Source organism: Salvelinus sp. IW2-2015, linkage group LG20, assembly GCF_002910315.2.
Source record: "Salvelinus sp. IW2-2015 linkage group LG20, ASM291031v2, whole genome shotgun sequence".
Taxonomy (NCBI): Eukaryota; Metazoa; Chordata; class Actinopteri; order Salmoniformes; family Salmonidae; genus Salvelinus; species Salvelinus sp. IW2-2015.
In genome coordinates this window covers 74,314,651-74,321,202 of record NC_036860.1, presented here as the reverse complement: position 1 = coordinate 74,321,202, position 6,552 = coordinate 74,314,651, and the positions used below count along the sequence as shown (strand labels likewise).

At 40.4% G+C, this 6,552-nt stretch overlaps 1 pseudogene; it reads right to left on the bottom strand.

The window, feature by feature from the left end:
* Positions 1 to 2,236: 2,236 nt before the first annotated feature.
* The window catches only part of LOC111980093 (myoferlin-like), a 62,161-nt pseudogene continuing 57,845 nt past the window's right edge, over positions 2,237 to 6,552 (bottom strand).

Genomic DNA, 6,552 nt, shown 5'->3' with positions numbered 1-6,552 from the left:
ATCCCAAGTCCCTCTTTGTGGCAAACTAGGGCCTGTAGGACCTGCCTTGTTGATATTGTTGTTAATAAGGCAGAGCAGCGCTTTATTATGTACAGACCTCTTATGGACAGACCTCCCTTCTTAGCTACTGTTGCATCAATATGTTTTGACCATAAGTTTACAATCCAGGGTTACCCCAAGCAGTTTAGTCTCCTCAACTTGCTCAATTTCCACATTATTCATTGCAAGATTTAGTTGAGGTTTAGGGTTTAGTGAATGATTTATCCCAAATACAATGTTTTTGAAATATTTAGGACTAGCTTATTACTTCCACCCATTCTGAAACTGACTGCAGCTCTTTAAGTGTTGCAGTGATTTAACTTGCTGACGTGCATAGTGTTGAGTCATCCACATACATAAAGACACAGGCTTTACTCAGCCAGTGGCAGGTCATTAGTAAAGATTAAGGGGCCTAGACAGCTGCCCTGGGGAATGCCTGATTCTACCTGGATTTTGTTGGAGAGGCTACTATTAAAGAACACCCTCCGTGTTCTGTTAGACCGGTAACTCTCAACTAAGAACTTTCTTATCTAAGAAATGTAGTGTAAATGTTCATCAATCTGGCTTTAGACCAGATCATAGGCCTGGATCAGGCTGCATGTAATTGGTTTAAAAACTACCTGACAGAAAGGAATACAAGACACATCAGGAATACCAGATACATGTACAAATATTCCCATATACTCGATGGTCGATATTCACGCCATAAGAAGTCATTCCCCTCGATCACACCCACAAATTGGGGGGAACAAAATTTATTTCCCATTGACCCCCATTGTAAAAGAGCCAACTTCATCATCAATTTTCTGTTATACAGAAATAACAAAACATGCCGAAAAGATGCTGTGTTGTTGTACATGTAACTATGTCAAAAATCATGACAAACAGTTCGCAATGCTCCCATGTAGGGAAATAGATACTGCGAGAAGAGCGCTGTGGCTTCAGGCTATTCAGTGTGGGAGAGTGGGAAAATGTGAGAACCCGGTGTCCAAGTAGCCTACACGTAGCTATGTGTGTGGAACACATTTAATCACAGGTAAAGCATTTAACTCGTTTCATAAAGTCAGTTTGTTTGTGTTAGTTGGTCTTGGCTATATTCATGTTCTGGTCGGTAGCAAAAGGGTGGTGTTTTTGAGATGAGACAATGGGGTAACCACAGGTTATTTTCCCCCAAAGCGGGTGGGGCCGCGACATTCTATCTAATACCGACTGGGAGTATACTGTAGGTACAGTTTAAAACATTCCCACCCCTATCAGATAACTCAAACTCCTGATGTTAAAGTTTAAACCCTGAGGTAAACACTAATGCTTAGGCACTATTTAAAAGCTTATTCAGTTCAGAAGGGTTCTATGTACATAGAACCCTCTTGCCTTCCAAAGAATCCTTCTTTCCTACCCAAAAAATCATTAAAGAACCCTTTCTTTCGAAAAGCGGTTCTTAGGATGAAAAAGGTTCTAGGTTCTTCCAAAAAGGGTTCTTCAGATGTAAATGGTTCTTGGTACAACCATGTCCCTCCGCAAATAACCCCTTTGGAACCCTTTTTTCTAAGAGTGTACTAATTAGATCAGTATCTTTCAATGTAATAATACTAACTAACTCAAGATTTGATAAAAGTGTTACAGAAATCTTTAATTGCTTTATTTTCAAACATGAATTTTAGGAGTCAGGGTGTGGAACAGCCACCTCTCAATAGGAATGGGTATTTAAACAATGACTCTGTACTATATTAATTTAACAATGTTTGTAGTTGCCCTGGAATTAATTAGAATATATTATATGATATAAATACATTTCAAAGTAAATAAATAAATGTTTGAAGACTTATCTGTTTTTTTTAATAGTACTTTGATAGGGGACAGCAATTTAAACCACTTCTGTAGAATCACCAATACAAATTAATGTGCTTTGTCTGACTTGAGTTTGCTGAAAGTCAGTCAATAGATCATTCAGCCAATCGATAAACTGGTGGAATTGTCTACTGATTGATTGAGTACTGACACAGTATACAAACACAATCTATGGTAGTGACAAAGGGCAGTAGGCCAGATTCAAACCTATATGGACACTTTTAGCCATGTGTGCCGCAGTGCTGCGGAACTACCGCTACACCAGCCAGGTGTCACTAAGTGATCTAAAACGCTGCCTTCAGGATCAGTGTGGAGAGAAACATTTACAGTAAATCCGCAACCGCCACTGTTGTACATAATCATTGTTCTTTATTAAAACATAGAAAAGCCTATTGATATGAATGAAATATTAACACAACAGTTGTTAGAGCCATTTTCTATGTGAAAAGAAAATATGTTAAAGTTATTATTCACAGTATGGAAACTGTTTATATGGAAATATAATGGGTTAAAGCGAAGATGTGTCAGTGGAACCCATAGAGGTAGAAAGAGGACTTTGGATGGATAGAACCTGTTTCAGCATGAACATTGCCATTGAGGGCTTTCACCATTTTAAAGTAGTCAACTGTTTGGGACTTCCTATGGGTTAAATTAAGGAAGGATCAGCCAATGAATTATACTCCTGAGGAAACATTCCAGAACTGCAGCTGGCAGTAAATCACCAACCTTGGCTTTATACCTGTTCAGACAACACACTCCAGGTGGCAGTACGCACCCTTTTAGTTTGTTTACTGACTCATAAATGTAGAATAAGAAATTGACTACTTTAAAGTAACTGTCCAATATTAATGTGAGTAGACCACTGATTGGCTAGCTCATCCTCGTGAGGAGGATGTCATCATCCTCTATGAGGAAATAGCAAGCATTTTTTTCTGTTTGAGATACAAGTTTGAGGTTGGGATTTTTAAGTGTTTTTTCTCCAATTTCTGCTTTGGCCACAAAAGAGTATAGGATGAGCCAACAACATTATTTGGGTATGAGTTATCAGAACATTACATTTACATTACATTTAAGTCATTTAGCAGACGCTCTTATCCAGAGCGACTTACAAATTGGTGCATTCACCTTATGATATCCAGTGGAACAACCACTTTACAATAGTGCATCTAACTCTTTTAAGGGGGGGGGGGTTAGAAGGATTACTTTATCCTATCCTAGGAATTCCTTAAAGAGGTGGGGTTTCAGGTGTCTCCGGAAGGTGGTGATTGACTCCGCTGACCTGGCGTCGTGAGGGAGTTTGTTCCACCATTGGGGTGCCAGAGCAGCGAACAGTTTTGACTGGGCTGAGCGGGAACTGTACTTCSTCAGAGGTAGGGAGGDGAGCAGGCCAGAGGTGGATGAACGCAGTGCCCTTGTTTGGGTGTAGGGCCTGATCAGAGCCTGAAGGTACGGAGGTGCCGTTCCCCTCACAGCTCCGTAGGCAAGCACCATGGTCTTGTAYCGGATGCGAGCTTCAACTGGAAGCCAGTGGAGAGAGCGGAGGAGCGGGGTGACGTGAGAGAACTTGGGAAYGTTGAACACCAGACGGGCTGRGGCGTTCTGGATGAGTTGTAGGGGTTTAATGGCACAGGCAGGGAGCCCAGCCAACAGCGAGTTGCAGTAATCCAGACGGGAGATGACAAGTGCCTGGATTAGGACCTGCGCCGCTTCCTGCGTGAGGCAGGGTCGTACTCTGGGTCGTAACATTACATTTTAAAAGTGAGAGTATCACTGGACAGTTACTTTAAAATGGAGATACCCCTCAATTGCACTGCCCATCCCGTCTCAGAAGCCATTATAGCACAGATACAATGATGAGCCTTCTTTTTACCTCTATGGTGGAACCGAATTAGAACGGGATAGAAGCCCGCTAGAAAAATGCCTTCCAAAAACTAGAGAGATTAATACTGTTTCATTTGTGGATTAATACCTTTGGATTTACCTTTTGATTTCAAAACAATCATCTATTTTACCTTAATCATTTTGTGTATCTTTTTGAGTTAGATCCCAATTAATATTTATAGTAAAACTGTCTATGCTTACATGGAAACCATGCTTAATTTATTATGTGTGACATACCTGGACTTACCCGGACTGTATGACATACCTAGACAATCTGTGTGTAAATTAAATGGGATTTTTGTTGCAACCAAGACATTATCTCATGCCCTTTCTTGGAAATGCGTTGGGACCTTCTTTGTACGGTGTCTAAGGAAGTGGCTTATTAGAATGTTGGGACATTGTTTGTACGGTGTCTAAGGAAGTGGCTTATTAGAATGTTGGGACATTGTTTGTACGGTGTCTAAGGAAGTGGCTTATTAGAATGTTGGGACATTGTTTGTACGGTGTCTAAGGAAGTGGCTTTATTAGAATGTTGGGACATTGTTTGTACGGTGTCTAAGGAAGTGGCTTATTAGAATGTTGGGACATTGTTTGTACGGTGTCTAAGGAAGTGGCTTATTGGAATGTTGGGACATTGTTTTGAAGCCACAACAACAGTGTTTGTTGTTAGTAGTTTGTTCTGTCAGTGATGACAAAATCTCTATATTAGGGTTAGTAAAGCATGCATACTAAATAGCATTTGATTAAATGCAGAAGACACATTATCGGTTGAATGCATTCAGTTTTGCGACTAACTAGGTACCCCCTTTCCCTTTCCTTTTGCTTTCGGTATTTCAGGGAAATACAGACAGGTAAGAACAGTACAAGTACAGTACAATTAAAAGGGCTGTGTAGCTACAGTATTTAATGCAAGTGAAGTGTAGCCTTGATTGATAAAGTGTAAAAATGTAAATAATGCATGCAACTCTGAAGACAACGCTGATAGGAATACATTGCATAGAGTTTGTGAGGGCCTGAGTGTCAAGACTTCTGTCGCCTTATCCCTTGGACGAAGACGGACATAGTACTCATCTGCCCCGTAGAGTAACTCTTAAGAGAAAGGCTTCACAATTTTCATTGAGATGTAGTTCTGGAGAGGAAAGAGAAAATATTTCATTAATAAAACACATCTTTGACTTTTATTTGAAGTAAGCTTAAATCCTCTGTTATATTCATATGCAGGATGCATTTGTGGAGTGGAATCATTGCAATATTGCACTCTATTATCAGATAAAATAAATACAGTTATGATTAATTTGACCATATTATGTTGCAATTCATCATATCAAAGGAATGATGCACGTTGCCTGTTTACACTATATGAGTGAATCACATACAAACACAACAAATGCATGCACTATGTACTCACTATAGTTGCTATGGATGAGTGTGTCTTCTAAGTGGCATAGACATAGACATAGATTACAAGGACATATATCTTACTGGTAGAGAGTACAGCAGGATCCCAAGGAACAAGAGCACAAGCAGGAGGACTATCAAACCAATGAAGATCCATTTGAATCTGCGCCATATGATGAACCTCATGGTCTTGCATGGACTGGTGAACCAGAAGAAGGAAGTGTCGGGGCGACTGTATGGGGAGAGAAACAAAACACATTTTTTTAGGGGGTAAGCCTAGGCAAGCCCAGTTTGAAATGTAGACTCTTATTGGGTGCCGTGTTGTTAGTGAATGTTATAGCGCTATGTAGTTTGTATGTTAAAACATTCTACTTACAATGTACAAGCTACAATGTTATTGTCATAGGTGGTTGAAAGGTGACTTGTGGATGTTGTCTTACTTGGGAAAGTCTAGTTTGGGGTTCATGTTGGGTTCGTCCCGGCCCTTCCCAGCAGGCCTCTCTTCTACCTCCCCCTCTTCCACTATTTCCAGGGTCATCTCCACTTTCCCCTATGGGAACACAGAGACAGTCATAAACACTCCACAGACTTTCTCATCCATCTTCTCTGTGATCTATAAACATATTTAGCCCTAAAGCTTGTGACTTCAGACATCCATTTCACGTCATTATGTTTATCAATACTGTGCAAAGGATCAAAGTGACTAAATACTGTCACCTATGAGCAGGCATTTCTGGTTATAAATTCATCCACAATGACACATGATCCACCATAAGAATTTATTTTGAGGAAATCTGTATTAACTTATTTTACATTTACATCTTAGTCTTATCCAGAGAGGCTTTCCTTCATCTTAAGGTAGCTAGGTATGACAACCACATACCACAGTTACAGTAAATTCCCAAAGGGAAAGGTTGGTGTGTGTGCGTGCGTTCTGTCCATGTGTGTGTGTTGTCCACAGGGCCGGCCCTAGCGATAATCAACATAAGCGGACGCTAGGTCGGTGTCAGGGTCTCAACTTACGTTGTGAATTAAAATAGTAGAAAACACAAGGTGCAATTTTTCCTCCATTGATTTTGGGGGCACAAAGGTAGTCTAGCGGTTAAGAGAGGGGCCAGTATCCGAAAGGTCGCTGTTTCAAATACCAGAGCTGGCTAGGCGAAAAATCTGACATGCCCTTGAGTTGAGCTCCTGTAAGTCGCTCTGGTTAAAAAACGTCTGCTAAATCACAATTTTGTTAGTCGCTCTCATCCAGGTATCGTATGAACATGGCATAAGTAATGGAAAAATGTGTAGAATTGTGGTAAATTAGCTTGAAAACGGCAAAATATTCTCTCTGCCCCATGGCAGAATGTGTAGAATTGAAATATTTTCTGTATGCATGGC